The 20,480-nt window shown below is 45.7% G+C and overlaps 1 long non-coding RNA gene across 4 annotated transcripts in view; it reads left to right on the plus strand.

Annotated features, from left to right (window-relative positions):
• Window positions 1-20,480, plus strand: part of LOC109285797 (uncharacterized) — a 183,458-nt gene that overhangs the window by 58,498 nt on the left and 104,480 nt on the right. For all 4 annotated transcript variants that reach the window (XR_009462625.1, XR_002093647.2, XR_002093646.2 and 1 more), the window contains one exon: window positions 1,438-2,152. This is a non-coding gene — a long non-coding RNA (uncharacterized LOC109285797). The remainder of the gene's footprint in view (window positions 1-1,437; window positions 2,153-20,480) is intronic.

The following is a 20,480-nucleotide window of genomic DNA, read 5'->3' on the forward strand; positions in this document are numbered from 1 at the left end:
TAAAAGAAACATTAATGTTGCAATAACTTCTTTTAATATATCAATTTTATTTTTCTACTGCCAGTCTCAAAAGGATGACATAAAACAGCTGTCATAACATTTCTGGAAGAATTCTTAACATGAAGGAATGTCTAGAGGCAAACCAGGCCTCTTGTACTTTACAGTATAAGTTTTGATGTTTGCTTGTCTTGGAGAGAATAATCATATCATTGTAGCAATTGTTATTGTGAAATTCTGAAATATCCTACATGTGAACGGTCACTTTCATTCTTTCAGTGTTTTTCATATTAGGCCTGCCTTACTCAGCACTAGACGTCAGAGGAAATAGAATCAAACCAATTTAATAATGTAAGATGTCATTAGAAAAAAGATGTTGGTTTAACCAGAAATTCTCTAGTCCAAATAAGTTTTGCATTAACATGACTAAGCCTATCACTGCAGAATATCAGGTAGGACTCTAAAGAGCACTGCTGTTTGCATGTTCTGTTCCATTTCCACAGGCCACTTAAAAACCCTCTCAGCATCTTGTATACATGAATGAAGTGACATTTCTCTGCTTATGATTTTGTTCTTACTTTTTTGTAGAAGTCATCAGATGCCTAAAATAATTGAAAGTGCAGTTATATGACCAGAAACGTGGCATACTCTGCTCACAAAACCCCAGGACCTACTTGAAAGAAAACATAAGGCCTGTCTTTAACACGGCAGTGACAGGTCTTGGAAGGATGGGTCTGAGCACAATCCACTCACCTGAGTCTGCTAACTTACTGCAGACCTGGAAGTCTGACAACAAGGTTGCTCCATGCTCATCCCCAGCACCTACTTTTGATCCCTCAGTCCCTGGAGGACCTGAAAACAGGCACTGGGAATAACTCTGGAGCAAACCCTTCTTGTTTTAGAGCACAAAATAGACTGGCGTGGGTATAGGGTAGCCATCATAGTGGACAGTCTGGTTGTCCTCTGTCTTCTATTTATATGAAACCGGATGCCTTTATTTCCTTTATTGTCCTCTTGAAGAGAAAATAAAGGCATCCGGTTTCGTATTAACAGAGGATAGGGTAGCAGAAAACTGGAATGTCCTCTATGATGGCCACCCTAGGTGGGTACAGTGTGTTCACCCCATCCTCCTTTAGGTTAGCTGCCACAACAAGCCTGTAGAAGCCACAAGGTTCACAGCTGACCCAAATCCTGTCTGCATATCAGGTATTTCCAGAGCAGAATCAATGAGGAGAGAAGATGTTTTCATTCAACAAATCCTCCATCCCTCTCTCCTTGCTTTTGGGGGGCGCAGGGAGCAGGGGCCCCCACACCTGTCCTGCAGGTGCCGGTCTTAGGGCCCTGGAGGTGCAGGTGAGGGAGCTCCAGGAGGAGGTTAGCAGGCTGAGGGGCATCAGAGAGGCAGAGGATGAGATTGACGGGTACCTTCTCTCCCTGCAGGGCCAAGCATCTAAGGGAGACGCGCCAAAGGGAGTAGCACCCCGGGAGGCACCATCCCCGATGGAGTTGCGGACAGTTCCCCCCAGGGCAAGGGCTGCTCAGAGCAGTCTGGTACTAGTCTCCCCAGTTTGGCTGCGGAACAGGTATGAGGCCCTGGCGACACTACAGGAGGAGAGAGGGGAAGAAACCATTGGAGAGGAGGACACTCCACATTCCTCGTGCTCCAACCAGACTGAAAGTGCTAAGCCGACCCAGAGGAAGAATCATCGGGTGATCCTCATAGGGGACTCAATCCTGAGAGGTACAGAGGGTCCCATCTGTCACCAGGACCCCTCGCGTGAGGTCTACTGTCTGCCCGGCACCAAGATTGAGAACGTGACAGGGATGATCCCAGCCATTATCTGCCCCACCGACTACTACCCCATGGTCCTTATCCATGTGGGTACGAATGATGCGGCCAGGAGAAGCCCCGATCACCTGATGGCAGACTACCAGTCACTGGGGGGCCTGCTGAAGGAGATAGGAGCACAGGTGGTGTTCTCCTCCGTCCTAACAGTGAGCAGACATGGAAGGAGACAAGAGACCTGAATTGGTGAGGTCAACTTCAGACTTCGGAATTGGTGTCTCGAGGCAGGCTTTGGCTTCCTGGACAATGATCCGCACATCACGATGAGGGACATGCTCGGATGGGATGGGCTGCACCTTTCCCCTAAAGGTAAGCGTGTTTTCTCTTCTAGGTTGGCGGACCTCCTCCAGCAGGCTTTAAACTAGGCTCATTGGGGGAAGGGGATGGCGTGGGTGAAGGAAGCCTCAGACAAGCAAGCCAAGCATCGCCTGCAGGAGCAGCCCAGCCTAAACAGATGACAAGAGAAACAGGTAATCAGGTAAGTGACATGGGCCTGGGTACCGCTGGGATTAGGGGGGTGGTCCATTCATCTTCAGGAGGCCTCAAATGCCTCTATACTAATGCTTGCAGCATGGGGAACAAGCAGGAGGAACTAGTCCTCCTGCTAGCCAGCACTAACCCAGACATAGTGGGGCTCACTGAAACGTGGTGGGACCCAATGCATGACTGGGCAGTGAATATCAAGGGCTACAGGCTTTACAGGAAAGATAGGACAGGCAGGAAGGTTGGGGGTGTGGCGCTCTATGTCAAGGAGCAACACACATCCACAGTGAGTAACACTGAGTCAGAGGAGGAGCAAATGGAAGTGCTCTGGGTTAGCATACAAGGGGGTCGGGGAGAAAGGGACTTAACGGTGGGGGTCTACTACAGACCACCCAACCAAGGAGAAGATCAAGACCAGGAATTCTTAAGTCAGCTCTCGGAGATAGTTAGGTCCAAGGATGTGGTCGTCATGGGTGACCTAAACTTTCCAGACATCTGCTGGGAGGAGCAGACAGCCAGGTCTGACCGCTCACGCAGGTTCTTAACTGACATACAGGACCTCCATCTAACCCAGGAGGTACACAGCCCCACCAGGGGAGACACCTTGTTGGATTTCGTCCTGGCCACAGGCAATGACTTGGTATGGGGTCTGTGGGTGCTTGACCACCTGGGCGATAGCGATCATCGTCTGCTGGAATTCACCATCCAGCGCAAGGTGGCGAAAGCCTCCAGCAAGGCAGCAGCTATCAACTTCAGGAGGGCGGACTTTAACAAGATGAGAAAACTAGTGGGGGAAGCACTGAGGTCCCAGAGCAGGAGGGAGTTGAGTGTCTAGGAGGAGTGATCGTTCCTTAAGGAGATGATCCTCCAAGCTCAAAGGGAAGTAATCCCTACACGAATCAAAGGGAGCAAGAGGGTGCAAAGGCCCCCATGGCTCACCAAAAGCATCCGGGAACGTCTCCAAACAAAAAAGGAGGCGTGCACCCGTTGGAAGGAAGGGGTCATCACAAGAGAGGGCTATATCTCAGTAGCTCAGGAATGTAGGGGAGCGGTCAGGAAGGCCAAGGCAGAAATGGAGCTGGGACTAGCGACCCAGATCGAGGGCAACAAGAAGTCCTTTTTCAAATACATAGGTGGACAAAAGAGGTGCCAGGTAACGTGGGGCCTCTGCAGGACACTCTAGGAAATCTGGTCACCTCACCTGACAGTAAAGCTGACATATTCAACAATTTCTTTGCCTCTGTATTTCTGAGGAGGGACCCGGATATCTCCCCCACTGGCACCCCTGAGGGCCCTATGGGTGGCACACCCAGGCCTAGGGTTAATGAGGACCTTGTCAGGGAACTTCTGGAGGGACTAGATGTATTTAAATCTGCTGGTCCTGATGATCTCCACCCCAGAGTGCTGAAGGAACTAGCAGGGGTCATTGCGGGACCTCTGGCACAGCTCTATGAGCACTCATGGTGCTCAGGCAATGTGCCAGAGGACTGGAAAAGGGCCAATGTCGTCCTCATCTTCAAAAAAGGGAGGAAGGAGGGCCCAGGAAACTATGGGCCCGTGAATCTTACCTTGGTCCTGGGGAAGCTTTTCGAAAGAATTATCCTGGCACATGTCCAGGAAGGGCCAGCAGGGGAGGTTATGCTTAGGGGCAACCAGCATGGGTTCATTAGGGGCAGGTCTTGTCAATCCAACCTGGTGGCCTTCTATGACCAGGTCACCAAGTCCTTGGATGCAGGTGTTACAGTGGATATAGTCTTTCTGGACTTCAGGAAGGCCTTTGACACGGTCTCTTACCCCGTTCTCAGTAAAAAACTAGGAGACAGTGGTGTTGATGCCTACACGGTCAGATGGGTCACTAACTGGCTGGAGGACCACATCCAGAGGGTGGTGGTGGACAGGTCTTATTTGACCTGGAGGAATGTGGGCAGTGGGGTTCCCCAGGGCTCGGTCCTCGGACCCATACTATTCAACATCTTCATCAGTGACTTGGACGAGGGGGTAGAAAGCACCCTGTTCAAATTCGCAGATGACACGAAGATGTGGGGAGAAGTGGGTATGCTAGTAGGAAGGAACAGGCTGCAAGCGGATCTAGACAGGTTTACAGGGGTGGGCCGATGAGAACAGGATGGGGTTCAACACTGACAAGTACAGGGTAATGCACCTGGGGAGGAAGAACCAGAGGCACACCTACAGGCTGGGGAACTCCCTTCTCGCTAGTGTCGAGACAGAAAAGGATCTTGGAGTCATCATTGATGCCACAATGAACTTGGGCCGACAAAGTGGGGATGCGGTCAGGAAGGCCAACCGTACCTTGTTGTGCATCCACAGATGTATCTCAAGCAGGTCCAAGGAGGTGATCCTCCCCTCTGTGACACTGGTCAGGCCGCAGCTGGAGAACTGCATCCAGTTCTGGGCGCCGCACTTCAGGAGGGATGTGGCCAATATGGAGAGGGTCCAAAGGAGGGCCACCCACATGATCAGGGGTCAGCAGGGCAGGCCCTATGAGGAGAGGCTGAGGGACCTGAACCTGTTCAGCCTCCAAAAGAGAAGGCTGAGAGGGGATCTAGTGGCAGTCTATAAACTAGTCAAGGGGGACCAGCAGGCATTGGGAGAGTCCCTGTTCCCCCGAGCACTCCCGGGAGTTACAAGAAACAATGGACTCAAGCTAGCGGAGGGTAGTTTCAGGCTAGACATTAGGAGGTGCTATTTCACTGTCAGGGTGGCTAGGACCTGGAACCAACTCCCAAAAGAAGTGGTGCTGGCTCCTACCCTGGGGGTGTTTAAAAAAAGGCTGGACGAACATCTGGCCGGGGTTGTTTGACCCCAGTACTCTTTCCTTCCATGGCAGAGGGTCGGACTAGATGATCTCCTCAGGTCCCTTCTGACCCTACCGACTATGAAACTATGGACCTCCTGAAGTTGCACTGGCTGGCCTTAGTCGATCAAAACAGCTCCTTGGATAATTGGTCTTCTGAACTCGTAACTTTAATTTTGCAAAGGTTTCCGGTATCTTTTGAGTGCTCTGAATAACAAGAGTAGTTGTTTGGGTAGGAGTTTAGGTAAAAGGCAGTTGAACAGAAAACACAGTCAGAAAATAAATGTAAGTCCTCTTTTCCCCTTGAACCAGAGTTAAGTCTATTGATTTCTATGCAGCCCCTACAGATTTTTAGGATCATAGGATAATAGGATCAAAGGATGAGTAGGGCTGGAAAGGACCTCATAAGGTCATTAGTCTAGCCCCCTACTCAAGACAGGATCATCCCTGACTAAACCATGCCCACCAAGTGTCTGTTTCCTCTGACTGTGCTATATTGCAGCTTGTGAATCTAGTATGTATTCATGGGGTTCTTGGATGCTTCAGTAGCCATTAGCTGCAGTGATATAATATGCGTGGACCTGAAAACATGAATATATTGGCAAGTCAGTCTTGAGCCTAATAATAAATTAGTGCTCTATAGTTTCAGAAAAATAGGCAAAGGTTAATCCTCAGAGGCCTTTGTGAGTTAGATACAACATTACCTTCATTTTACAGGGGAAGAAACTGAGATACAGAGATGTAAGTGTTCTGTCCAAAACCAAACTCAGTAGCAGAGGCAGGAGTAGAGTTTAGACCATCTGTCCCAACACGCTAGACTATGCCACTTCTCAATGCACATGCTATTTTCAACTGTGTGAAGGTTCAGATAAATACATCTTTAAAATCTTTTGACTGCTGCTTTGTGTGCACACATTTACTGTTTTTTCAAACCACGTGACAATATACAGCCAGGTATTTGACATTTAAATTTAAAAGTGCTAAATCCCAGTGGAGGCTAATCACCAAATGCAATGAACCTGAGCCCAATATTGAATGCCTACCTGAGCTCTGTGGCTGACACCTGAGTGGGCAGGATCTCCAAATGAGATGACTGCATACTGATAAGATACTTGCTGAAAGGGAATACATGCATTTAGTCTGTGTAGCATAGGTTATAAAATAGTCCTAAAAGAGTTTAGAATTCCAGTCCTGAGCCCAAATCAGAAGATGGGTAGAACAGATTGCAACTGCATAGCAATTTCTTTCCAACATCAATTTAAGTTGTTAATTAAACTCATTGTAACAACACTCTTCTTAATATTCACAGCACTTGATTATAAGTGACTGACTGGTGTTTGAAGCCTAAATGCATATTCATTAGAGTTGTGTCAAATCTTTTGTTATGAAACTCAAAATTACACACAACTCTCCTAACTTCAGGCCTCACTACAATTCTGCTTACATCTTTTACAAGGTATGCTGAGCTTGTGAATCTTCTATATGACTACAGACTATGTTTCAAACAAGTTTTAAGGTTTAATTTTTAAAACTAACCTTCTAGGTTAGACATGCGAACAGATGAGTTGCTCTCTGAAAGATGCCAAAAAGACATACAGCAGGACGGAATTTAGAACAGGAGTCTAAATATGCACTGTCTCAATTCACTCTGCCGTTTAGCAGTGTAAATGTTAATGTCAATATTGTTATTACCAATTTTAGCAGAAACATCCAGATTGTGGGTAGAGATTGGTTGAAACCTTGGAAGACGTTATGGAATTTGTTTGAAATTATACAAAATTTAAGCTTTATGTAAAACCGGGCAAAAGTCTGTTAATCTGTTTCATTTTAAGTTTTCAAATTGGTTTCTCCAGCCTGAAACTGAAAATAAAACTTGGGAGGAAGGGGAGAAGGACAACTTCTCTAAGATGAAAAGAATTGTCATATCCTGAAGTTATGTGCAGTCTTTTCTGCAAAAAAATTCACTTAGCCTTTAACCTAAGGATGGTGTGGACTTAAAAATCCAGATTTCCCAAAGATTTTTACATTCCTAATTCCCACTGAGTAAATATCTCCAAGGATATGGACCAATGCAAATGAGGAGAACATTACAAAGCTTTGAAAAAATGACATTTCAATTACTCTTTTACAGTTTTTATTTGTCACCACCCATTGTAAAAGCAGTTAATTTTACAAGCTTCTTATGATTTATTTTTAGTTATAGTTTTACAATAGTTTCAGCTTTCAGGAAATACTTTGCACACTTCTTGATCTCTGTCTAATTCAGCATGCTACAAATTATGCTTCTTGTTGTAGCAATAAGCTAACAATATGGAGATAGCACTTACATGCCATTAATGACTTTAAAGAAAAAATAAATTTAAAAAAATTAAAGCATAGCTCCCACATAGCTTTACTAATAGCTTTGTTAATTAAAACATAATCCGATAGATATTATTAAATTGCTGCTAAACCAAATTTTGGGGATCAGGACTATGCTAAATAATACTTTCTTTATGCTCCTAACACTTTTCAGTATTTTAAAGTGCCCCTGCTGCCATTTTGAACCACAGGGGCACTGAATACATGAGACGCATAGGCTATTGGATCGTGCTAATTAGCACCATCCTCACACATCTACAGGCACCCTTAGGGACTGTGATAGACCCTTGTCCTGCCACCTATGGAGGAACTGCCCCTGAGCCTACTTTCCTGCTATGACTTAAGTGTTCTTGGTAATTTTGTGATGTTGCTCAGTGGTTCTTACTGGCTCAGGAACACCCTCCTTGGTGCATCTTCTGTGGGGCTTCTCCTCCCATACACCCCACCCCTCCCCACTTGGGAGTTACTGTAGATCCAGGCTATGCATTGACATAGATGCAGGTTACCTGACACACTGGTGAGATGAAGCACAAGTGTCACAGGACTCTCTCTGTGGGTCTGTAACTCTTTGAGTAAAAAGCTAACATAAAACAACTTAACGTAGCTCAGTGTGAGCAGTGGGCAGGGTACCATTGCCCCCTTGCTGAGTTGCTTGTTCTGAAGCACTAGGGATTAAGGGTCTGTTTCCCTGACCCTTCATCCCTCTTGGGCTACTTGCCATTTTTTTCCCCTGGGCCTTTCCTGATGGCCTGTTGGCCAGGTGTCCCAAGGGTCTCAGTGTATTCCCTGAAGGACTTTCTCAGGGCCGAATGTGACAGTTGTCCCCTGTTGGCACACTTTGGGCATGCGGTTGTACTGTGGGAAAGTTTGGGCATTGTGAGCCATCCCTCCAGGACCCACCCTTGTTGGGTGCCCTCAGGGCCCACTGGGCTGCCTTCTCCCATCCCTGTCTAACCTTTGGCACTCCAGGAGATCCTTCCACTGTGGCAGCGGATGAATTCACCAGCATGCCAGGCCACCGGTGAGCAGAGTCTAGAGGCTCAGTGTTGCCTCTAGGCTTCCATCTCCCACAGACTGGCTGGCCCTGCTGGTTTGGTTCAGGTTGCTCAATCCTGGCATATGGACCTGGCTCTGGGCTGGCTGCCAGAGCTGTGCCCAGTTCTTTCCTGGCAGCCTCCTGGCTTCCCCCAGGCTAAGGTGGGCTTGGGCCATTTCCCTGGGCTCACCAGCCAGCAGGGGAAGCAGCAGGGTGCTTCCACGAGCAGGGAGCATGTCTGGTTCTGGCTCCAGCACCCAGACACTTCCTTCTGGGCTTCTGGTGTGGCTACCAGGCTCCAAGCCAATTGAGGACAGGCTTTCTGGCAGTGGAGTGCGAGCTGTGCCAGTTGCAGCCCAGCCACCTGGGTTGCAGTGCCAAGGTAAACTAGGTGGCTGCCTGTCACAGGGACCAATAACAAAGATAAGATGGGGTCCTCAGACTGAAGGTATGTGAGGAAGAGTTATCTGGGCCTACTGGTTTGATTGTAGGATGACCATAAGCTTCCAATACAATGCAGCTATGAAAAAGGCCAGTGTAATCCTAGGATGTATTGTGTGGTATACAGTAGAGACAAGGAAGTACTGGTACCATTGTATAAAGCAATGGTAGTAGGCAACTGTTGTTCCTCTGGATCATGGTGTACACAAATGAGGTCTAGTCAGATGTTTGATTCATCCATTTGTAGCTGACAAGCCCAATTCAGGAGTGACGCAGCTTCTTACAAGTTTCACAGATGTTGTCTAAACTGGAGTCCAAATTTTACAGCATGCTGCTTTCTTCTTTCTCACTTTGCTTCCATCCTCGGGATAAAAGCTGCTTCTTAATCTCTGTTAAGATAAGCTCCTGTAAACTGCTTTAATAAGAAAAGCTCTCTATGTCCTTATTCATCTTATTTGCCATTCTTTGAACTCATTCTAGTTCAATTTAACTTTTTTTTTTAAATATTGGTGACCAGAACCATGCACTGTATGATAAAAGAGACATTACAAATGCCTTAAGTTTACCCTTAGGTCAGACTGGTACAGAAGGATTTTTACTTTCCTCTGTGGTATGGGATGTGGTCCCTTACATAGGATCTTTTGGGAATATTTTAACTATATCCTTGCTTTAGTGGGAGAGCATCGTCAGTGCCCTGATGTCCTACAATTTTACCTGTGGCATTCTGTAGGGTGTTTCAGATATTTGTTTCTTGTAGTTGTGGTGATTTGTGGTATTCCTTTGGTTAACGATAACCTAAAAATGCATGGCACTGGTCTCAGTGGTCTAAGAAAGTTCTTTCTAGTCCTATGCTCCTAAAATAAAATTTCAAAATACAAAAATCTTATCTGAAATGAAATAACCATTCCCCACAAAACTCCAAAAGTTAATCAGAGAAATGCATATGTTTCAACTGATTGCTGTGTTAGCTTTTTAGTGTTGAAAGGGGCCTATGTTGGGCCTTTAAAATCCTGAAGAGTTAGTTCTTAATATATATAATAACATAGATTAGTAGCATATAATAATATAATATTTTTCATATAATTTAGGTCTAATTTGTAATTTTAATTCATTTTGCTGTTCTTTGCATGTGATGTAGTAGTGAATTTTAAGCTGGAGACATGGGAACGATCCAAAAAGAACCTGCAATATAATCTAAATGCCTATTGTCTAGCGTGCCATGGGTAGTTTCTTCAATTTCAGATTTGTAGACTGCATGCTATCTTTTACAAAGATTTCTAGTCCTCAGGAGTTGCATCTGAACGGTTGCCTGACCACCACTGAGCTTTCAATGTGGGATCACTCTCTTAGAGAAGTCTTTAGTGTTCTCTTCTGGTACTCTCTTCTGGTCCTTTGAGAGAAAGTTTTGCACCTGACTGTGCATTCAGCATTGTACTTAATAAGTATTGTTACATCCTTTATGTTTTCCATTTCTTCTGTTTAATTTGATTTGATTTGATTAAATTACACTATGGTAGTTTAGATCAGCTTATTTATTAAGATGAATGACTAACTTTGCACAACAAGCAGGAGAAATGTACTGCAGTGGATAGGAAGCAGGTACTATATCTCTAAACCATTTATGAGCACCTTAGGGTACCTACAGAATTTTAGGGCCTATGCTCTAACACACAGACCAACATACCTATCGGCACAGAACCAGCAATCACCCTAAACACACCAAGAAAGCTGAGACATACAGCCAAGCCCTCAGATACCACCGAACTTGCACTGAAGAGAACACCCAGGATTGCCCTCTCACCAATCTTAAAAAGACTTTCACACAACAAGGATAGTCCTCCAGAGACATAGATCGCATGATTGAACATATCACCACTCCCTCAAACCCATATGGAAAATCCTCAAACAATTGCAACCCATACTAGAAAGAGACCCTATTCTTAAAGAGGTCTTCCCAGAACCACCCATCCTAGCCTTCAAACAAGAACTGTACCTCGCTAACCTCATCACCAGAAGCAAAGTTCCTCAGGCTCAGAACACACCGAATGGATCCAGACTGTGCCAAGAAATGAAGAAATGACAAGAAATGCAAAACCTGCCAACACATCTCCACCACCCTCTCAATTACTACACCCCACAACAGAGCCATCAGCATCCCTGCATCTTACAGGTGCACCCCCAGAAATGTAATATATCTCATCCAATGCGCCAAATGCCCTGATGGATAATACGTAGGAGAGACCAAACAACAACTGCGCACCAGAAATCTATCAAAGACAAGAATGCCCAAATACTGGTGGGGGCACATTTCTCACAAGAAATCCACTCTCTCTCCAATCTCTCAGTCCTGATCCTCAAAGGAAATTTACGAAACACTTCTCAGAGGCAAGCCTATGAACTTCACTTCATCAACCTCCTGGATACAAAATATCATGGAGTAAGTATAGACGTTGGGTTTATGACACATTATGACCTTCCTGACATCTGACTCCACAGGTACCTCTCCATTATTTACCTGCTACATTCATTCCCCTTTTCTCTCCCCCCCCTCCCCCCCCCAGCCTCTCTCTCACTCAATTTACATTTCTATTCATTTCATCCAGGAAGAGCACACACCAACTGCAGAGACTTCCTTAGCTTGACAAAGGGTTTTTAAATCTGAAAGCTTGCTAAAAAATTTTTTTCCAACTATTTAAGTTGGTCTAATAAAAGATAACAGATTCACCCAAATAACCTTGTCTGCCTATGCTCTAACTCATGACACCTCACACAACGTACCATGAGACTGAGCCTTGCCCCCCTACCCAACAGCTTGCCTGCACCAGCCCTGGCCAGAAAGTAGGGGCAGCCTAGCAGCCTCCAAGGCTGCCAAACTGCTTCTCTCCCCAGCCCCACTCTGTCCCCAGTTCCAGCCATGCCAAAGCTGAGGTGGCAGCTGTGTGCTGCTCCTGTCAAGACATTAATGTGTGGGGAGGGGTGTCACAGGCTGGCTAGGCGCTGTGGGTGTATCAGCCATGAGGCTGCTGGGTTCAGGATTGAGGAGGCGAGTCAGGAGTGAAGTAAAGGCAAATTTACTTATAGCTTAGCATACAACATTTAACAGAAAGGTTAATGTGACAAACAGATAGTAAAGTAATAAAGAGCTAATAGTGAATGATAACAACAGATAGACAGAATGACAAAGAATTTCCACATGGGGTTGGCAACTTATTGGCAGTCCCTCTATGCCAGGTGCGCGCCAAGTTGTTCCAGCGAAGTGAGGCGTACCCAATCAACACTGTCCGAGGGGTCACCGGGAAGGTCCCTTGGTCAGGATCCAGTCCTCACTTGCACTGGGAGTCCAGGGTCCAGGCTTGGTACAGCGATGGTCCTTCTGTCCCATCCTTCATGCTGGTCACCTGACATACGTGCTTCTTTATACCTTATCTTATGCTAATCTGTTGGCTTTAGAGCCACTTACACTCTTGCCCTATAGCTGTTACCCTATGGGATCAAAAGGTGTTAGAAATTATCATGAAAGGTTACTGCCCGAACTCAGGTTCACCCAATAAGCAAATTACACCACATTGCTTTGAAGTTTGAAATTAGCATTACCTGCCTAAGCTCAACTCCTTAGTTTTTTATTCCTAGATTCCTTGGAATGTGCTGATTTATATTAGATGGTCAGATCTTGTTATGGCTTGACCTTTAAAAAACCTGTTAGATCAGCTAATCTTATAGCTCTGCTTATTTTGGGGGCTCAGTGGTCCCATGATCAATGCAAACAGTTAGATTCAACACTTTGGTTAAATTGTGACAGACACATTTCACTGGCAGGTTGCAAACTTGCAAGCTTTGCATCTTAACTGCTTATACAATTGCCAAATGCCTCCAAGAGCATATATTTATTGCTCATGATAGTAGCCCCTCTGGTTCTGGCTACCACAAAGGGGGAAGAGGGGGGCCTTCCTTCCTCCACCCCCAGCTTGGGCCTCTTGACAGGAGCAACTTGCAGCTTCTGGCTGGGCTCTGCCATGGCTAAAGCAGGTGCGGGTGTGTGTGTGTGTGGACCAGAGCCCTCTCACCTTGCATGTCACTTCAGCTACCCCAGATGGGGTAGTGGGGAGAGCTGGTCCAGGTCCACAAGATGATGGGAGGCTCCTTCCCCCACTGCCCACCTGGGCCTCTTGAAAGTGGCAGCATGTCACTGCTGGCTGGGCTTTGCTGTGGCTGGAGCTGGGAGGGGTGTAGAATGGAGCCTCTTGCCTCATGGGTCCAGCTCAGCTCCCCCCCAGTATCCCTAGCTGGGGGGGCCCACAAGGTGGGGGGCTTCGTTCCACTCCTCTACCCACCCTCACCACAGCTCCACCCATGGCAGAGCCCAGCTGACGGTTGTGTGCTGCCCTCTCCCCCTCTGCCTTCCTTCTCACTGACAGCCTTACAAAAGTATAAAAAATGAACCCTCAAGGGAACCTGAACACAAGTTCCCTAAGGCACTCTGTTCTATAGTACCTTCAGCTAATAGCTGATTTATCTAGATTAATTTTTCATGCGACTGGCCATTTAAAAAGTGCTCTGCAGCCATGAATGCATATCATGTTGTGACTGTAGAACACTTTCAGGGGTTAGATCACATGAAAAATGTAACTTGTGTAAGCATCTGTAGTTGACCTCAAAAATCCCAGATGCCTAAGATTCTGCTTCTATACATACCCAGAAATGGCTTGCAGCAGCTATGTGCAATCCCCAAAGGATTCTATAAAAAGGCCTCCCTCTAGCCATATCCCCTGAGGGGCTTAGTTTGATAGGTGTTCTCAAGACATACCTAACACATACCTCTACCCCCACCCCCCAACAATCTAGTGGTAAACAGTAGGGGTGGTGCTATCCTCACCTATACTATAGCTTGGTGCTTAAAATACTCACCAGGATTCACAGCCCAGAACTCACTTGCTGAAGTTAAGTATGAAGGCAAAGCACTTCAAAGTTATTTAGGCAGACAAGGTTCTTTGGGTAAATGTGTGATATCTTTGATTAGACCAACTAAATAGTTGGAAAAATTGTTCTTTGCAAGCTGTTGGGTACAAACACCTTTCTTCAGGCACAGGGAGCATCTGTTGTTTTTTTTTTCTGTGCTCTCCTGGGTAGGATGGAAGCCATTATGCAAAATGCAGGTGTTTGAAAATGCAAATGCATAGCAGTGAAGATCAGAGGCCCTGGGAGACAATAGTTGTGAGACAGGATGCGGGGGTGGGGTGGGGTGGGGGGGGAGAATTTGTATTGGTGATAGAATGTACCTGGTAAAATGCGGACAGGTTACCTGGGGTTATTAGGTGACAGGCAGGTTACAATGTACCATAACTCCAATGTCTATATTTAGTCCATGCATTTTTGTATCCAGTAGATTTATGAAGTGAAGGTCATAGGCTCATCTACAAAAGGTGTTTTGTAAATTCCCTTTGAGGATTAGAAATGAAAGATTGGAGAGAGAGTGGTTATCTTGTGAGACGTGTGCACCCACAAATAGTTGGGTGTCTTTGTCTTTGATATAGGCAGACGAGGTTCCTTGGGTGAATTTGATATCTTTTATTAGACCAACCCAAATGGTTGGAGAATAGTTATTAAGCAAACTTTCGGGTTCAAAAACCCTTTGTCAGGCTAAGGACGCTGCAGCAGTTGCTGTGTGCTCTTCCTGGATGGAATGAAAAGTAAACAAGTCAGGGGCTGATTTTGGTATGTTTTCATTTTGGTATGCAGATGTTGTTTGGTTTCTTCTACATATTTTCCATCGGCATTTAGCGCACTGGATGAGATATGTTACATTTCTGGAGGTGCAGCTATAAGATTCAGGAATGGTGATGGTTCTGTTGTGGGGTGTAGTTATTGTGGGGGTGGTGGAGATGCGTTGGCAGGTTTTGCATTTCTTGTCATGGCACAGTCTGGATCCATTCTGTGTGTTCTGGGCCTGAGGAAGTTTGCTTCTGGTGATGAGGTTAGCAAGGTTCGGTGCTTGTTTGAAGGCTAGTATGGGTAGTTCTTTAAGAATAGGGTCTCTTTCTAGTATGGGTTGTAATTGTTTGAGGATTTTCTATATGGGTTCAAGGGAGAGGTGATATGTCATAAACAGCGGTGTGCGATTCGTGGGGGTTTTTCTTCTGTACTGCAGCAATTCTTCACATGGTATCCGGGTGGCTCTTTCAAAAGTATGATCTATCTCTCTGGAGGATTGTCCTTGTTGGGTGAAAGCCCTTTTGAGATTTTTGAGGGAATAATCATGGGTATTCTCCTCAGTGCAAATTCGGTGATATTGGCAGGCTTGGCTATATATTACAGCTTTCTTGGTATGTTTAGGGTGACTGTTGGTCCTGTGTAGATATATATGTTGGTCCATGGGTTTCTTGCATATGGTGATTTGTATGTTACCATTCTGGATACTGATCATACTGTCTAAAAAGGAAATGGAGCTAGAGTATTCAAGAGAGCTTGATGGAGGGGGTGATGGTTGGAAATATGTGGTTGGATTGTGATGAAAATCAATCAGAGACTTCAGGTTTTTGGTCCAAATGATGAAGATGTCATCTATACATCTTAGGTATAGCATAGGTTTGATGGTGCAATCCTTGAGGAATTCTTCTTCCAGGTGGGCTATAAAAAGGCTGGCATATTGTGGGGCCATTTTGGTGCCCATAGCTGTGCCCATGGTCTGGAGGAAGTGTTGGTTGTTAAAACAGAAGTTGTTGTGTGTGAGAATGAAGTGTATAAGTTCAGTAATATCTTTGGGTTTGTATTCTGAGTTGTAATCTTGCTCTTGTAGATATGTAAGGCAGGCTTGGATGCCATCCTGGTGTGGAATGTTGGTATATAAGGTGGTAACATCCACGGTGGCTAGGAGGGTATTGCTGGGAAGGTGGTCTATGTTTTTTAAGTTTTCATAGAAAGTCTGTTGTATCTTGGACAAAACTCAGTCTTTGGGTGACAAGAGGTTTTAGGATGGATTTGATGAAACCTGATATTTCCTCAGTTAGGGTTCCTTGTTTGAATATGACAGATCTGCCTTGTTTGTGGATTTTTAAGGAGAACTAGAGGAATTTTTTCAGCGCTTCCATCTCAAGGAATATTTGAGAACAACACTTCAACAAATTGACTTTCAACAACACATCATCCTGTGACAACATCAAGGAAAAAATTAACACCAAAAATTAAAAAAAAATCAGATTGGACACCTTACAGTGGATGAAATGCAAACCTTGACCACTATATTAACTGCTGCAGGGAAAGAATGAACAATGAAATAATCAATAACAAACACCACCATAACAACCTCTCCCTCTCAAAGAGAAGGGCCATAGAATCTCTAAGATCCAACGACTAAATTGTAATAAAACCATCAAATAAAGGAGAAGCTATAGTTATCTTTAACCATGAAGACTACATAAAAGAAGCCAACAGACAACTCTCTGACACCACCTACTATGATAAAGTAGAGGAAGACCCAACTCCCCTTTTCATCTCAAAACTCAAAACCACCATCACATCATTTCCATCTGAACTACAAGAGAACCTACAAAACTTAATCCTACTGCTACCCAATCCAGGGACTTTTTACACGATCCCTAAAATCCATAAACAAGGGAACCAGGATGAATGCACACTGAAAATCTATCAAAGACAAAAATACTCAGTGACCTGTGGGTGTGTACTTCTCACAAGACAACCACTCTCTTTTCAGTGTCTCAGTTCGAATCCTCCAAGGGAATTTACAAAACACCTTTCATGGATGAGCCTATGACCTTAACTTCACAAATCTACTGGATACAAAAAATCACGGACTAAATATAGACTTGGGATTTATGATACATTATAACCTGTCTGTCACCCGATAACCCTAGATAACCTGTCTGCATTCTACCAGCTATATTTTATCACCAGTTCAAATTCCCCCTCCCCCTGCCACCTGTCTCACACCTACTGTTTCACAGGGCCTCTGATCCTCACTGCTATACATTTGCATTTTCACAGACCTTCATTTTGCATAGTGGCTTCCATTCTACCCATGAGAAACAACAGATGCTCCCTGTCCCTGAAGAAGGGTGTTTGTACCCAACAGCTTGCAAAGAACAAATTTTCCAACCATTTAGTTGGTCTAATAAAAGACATCACATTTACCCAAAGGACCTTGTCTGTCCTTAGACCAGCACAGCTACAACCAACAACCTTAAAGGTACTTAGGTACTTAACTTATGATGAAATAAATGGAACTGGGAGCAGAGACCCTCTTTCATTCACTAATTCAGTGGTTAAAGCATTTGCCTGGTATTAGGATACTGAGGTTTGGTTCTCTCCTCTCCTTGAGGGGTTCAAATCCATAATTCACATGTCTCTGGAGGATATCCTCTTCACCAGTCTTTTGTTGGTTTGGAGACGGAGAGAGGCATGGACATTTTCCAACCCTCCTATTGAAGCTCTTCCACTTTGCTAAAGCCACAAAAACTATGCCAGAGCAGCAGTGTCTGTAAGTAGTGTAGCCTGGAATTATTTGGTCCCTTTTGTGCCTGTGCTTTTTTCCTCCATGTTATGTGTAAAGAGCAAAAGAGGCAATAATTATTGTGATAGTGCAAAGACAAAGCAAATATTTATTTGATTTTTCAACTGATAAATTAGATCATCTCATAAATCTACTGACCTAATATTTTGGTAGCATTGGGGTGATGATGTAGCTGTGAGGATCCAAGAAATGTGTGAGGGGCAAGAATTTTTGTGGCTATCTTTTATTGGACCAATTGCATGGCTGGGATAAAGTTAGCCAAGCTTTCAAATGCAAGGCATTCTTCATCAGGTCTTAGCATTATGGCTTCTCATCTGGTTGACTCAAACAATTTTACTCTTTTCTTTTAGATTCTCTCTCTTTTTACTTCCTGGAGCACTGCTGTTCCAGTGATATAACTTGGAAGCATGCTCAGCTACATGAATGATGTGTGCCCCCAGAGGCTGGGGGGGGGGTGGTCATGGTGACCGCCCACAGGTGGCCATGGTGGTGTTGGCAACGGAGGCATGTTGGCAGCGAGTGGGGAGCTCCCACAGGTGGCCATGGCAGTGTTGGCGGCAGGGGATGGGGGTGGTGAGCAACAACTGGCAGTTGGCGACTACTCGCAGACAGTGCCAGCACTGTAGCAGTGGCAACCAGGGACCACCCACAGATGCCGCCGGTGGTGTTGGCAGTATGGGGTGGGGGATGGTGAGTGGCGACTGCCTGTAGGCAGTGCTGGCAGTACTTTTTGCAGGGGGTGCACTACCAAGCTCAGGGGTGCACGTGCACCCGGATGTACCCCCTACACACCGCCAATGCTCAGCTACCTGTTGCTGTTCTTCCATGATTCATGTGTGGGTTTGTGTTCTGGTCTGTACGGTGCTGGCTGTGTCAGGCTCTGAAGTCAGAAAGTGAGCCATTTCCCAGGAGTGGCCTTATGCATGTTCTAAAAGTTCTGCCTGTACTTTTGGCCTGGCAGACTGACTCACTAATCTGTTTTGTAACACAAGGCTCTAACCATAAAAAGGATACTTAAAAATTATCTGCAAAATCTAGACTTGCAGGGAAATATTATTGTTTGTTACTAAGTGAGAGTGTTGCCAGAACACCATAGAGTTGAAAGGAAGCAAGGATCATTCTTGAGCCTGCTGTGAAACCATAACAACACTGGAATGAAGCATGTTTGGAGCAGTCTTCTGAAAATGTACTCTGCACTGCTTTTAAGGTGAAGGTTCCTATTTCTGCAGAGGGAAATGAGCAAGGCTGAGTGTTCACAGCAGGCAGGCTATGGGGCTGCAATCCTGGCCCTTTGTGACCACTCCTCTGCTTAAAGCAGTGTTTCCCAACCTTTTCATCAGCATGACCCCATTTAAACATTGGACATTTTTTGTGATCCCAAAATAATGCAGACAAGATCAATGCTCCCTCCCCCTGTGGGTGGCAGAGTGGAGCCTGTTGGGGGGGAGGGGGGAAGGAAGGATGTGGGCTGTCTGCTGTAGGCACAGGGCTCCCAGCCCAGCTGCTCTCTCTCAGAGGGCAGGATCCAGTGCAGGATGGTAGAGAGACTTGGTGCTGCTGCTGGGAGCCCCATGCCACCATGGCAAAGCATCCACTGTCTGCCTGGTGGCAGTGGTGTAGAGTTGTGGCCTCCACTGCTGCTGGGTGGATAGGGGACACCCCCCCCCCCCGCTGCTCCAGGTTCAGTCACGCTCCACTCGCCCCCATGCCTCCACCACTCTGGGTTCAATCCCACTCCATCCCCTCCCCCACACTGCTCCGGGTCCAGCCCTGCTCTGCCGCTGCTACCCCTCTAGGTCTGGCCCTACTCCACCCCATCCCCCCTGCCACTTTGGGTCTGGCCCTGCTTCACCCCCCCCCCCCCCACTCCAGGTCTGGCCCTGCCCCCCCCCAGCTGCTTTAGGTTCAGCCCCGCTCCCCTGCTGCCACTCTGGGTTTGGCCCCACTCTGCCACTCCAGGTCTGGCCCCCCCTTCATCCTCAGCCCCAGAGGTGTGGGGAAGCCCTGCTGCTCGGGCAGCTGGGGTGTGTTCACTGCTGCCACAAGCTTTCCAGGCAGCAGCTCAAACTTGGGCCTATGTAGCCTGGGCTGCACAGCTAATTGCCACCCACCCTCTCGACAGTGCATGCACAATTGCCCAAAAGCTTTACAGACAGACAGTCACACAGACAGACACAAAGACAGATAGACTAAGCCTTTTATTATATTAGACTTTATTTTGTAGAGTGATCAACATTTTTGCTTTGACTTCTATGACTAGTAAAGGGGTTGTAAGGACATCAAAGAGGTGTTGAATGAACGGCATCTCATTTGGTGACTTTCAGCGAGAGAGAAGGATGAAAAATGTAGGTCTCGGACTTGCTTTGTTTATGGAGGAGATACATCAGGGAAACTGGAACAACCACCTAAGTAGCCTTTCCAGATTCCAGAAGACACTTACATGTTGGGTAGAGAGTTGGGGAGCCAGAGAGATCAGCAGTGTTTGCTTATCATTATCATGGATTAGTGGAGTCATGATTTTGTCCTTCTAGTAGTAGAATGATAAAGTGCTTTTCACTGTCTTGTAAAATACATTATTCCCTAAAGGAATTACTTGGATGGAAAAAGTACTTTTTTGGTGGATCAAAGATGTTCCAGTGAAAATCCATTAAAACATTTGTTTCTTAGGCTTTTAGAAGAATTTGTATGTCTCAGAAATGGTTTGATTTCCAAACTGATGCCCTTGACAATGGCCCTGTCTCTGCTCTTAAAAATAGCAACCTGGAAGCCACTTTGTAACAAAACAAATCATTGTGGTTGTCCCAAACCAAATTCTGATGACTCAGAATTTTAGCTAGGACATTTACAAGAAATTTACCTAGGACACAACTTGCTAAGCTGCTGATGACTACTTTGGAAAACCTGAAGATAGTTTACAAAGTGTAACTAACCTGGTTTAAATACCTGGACTCACGTTTAATGAGATATTTCTGCCGCA

Source organism: Alligator mississippiensis, chromosome 5 (genome assembly GCF_030867095.1).
Source record: "Alligator mississippiensis isolate rAllMis1 chromosome 5, rAllMis1, whole genome shotgun sequence".
NCBI classification, from domain to species: Eukaryota; Metazoa; Chordata; order Crocodylia; family Alligatoridae; genus Alligator; species Alligator mississippiensis.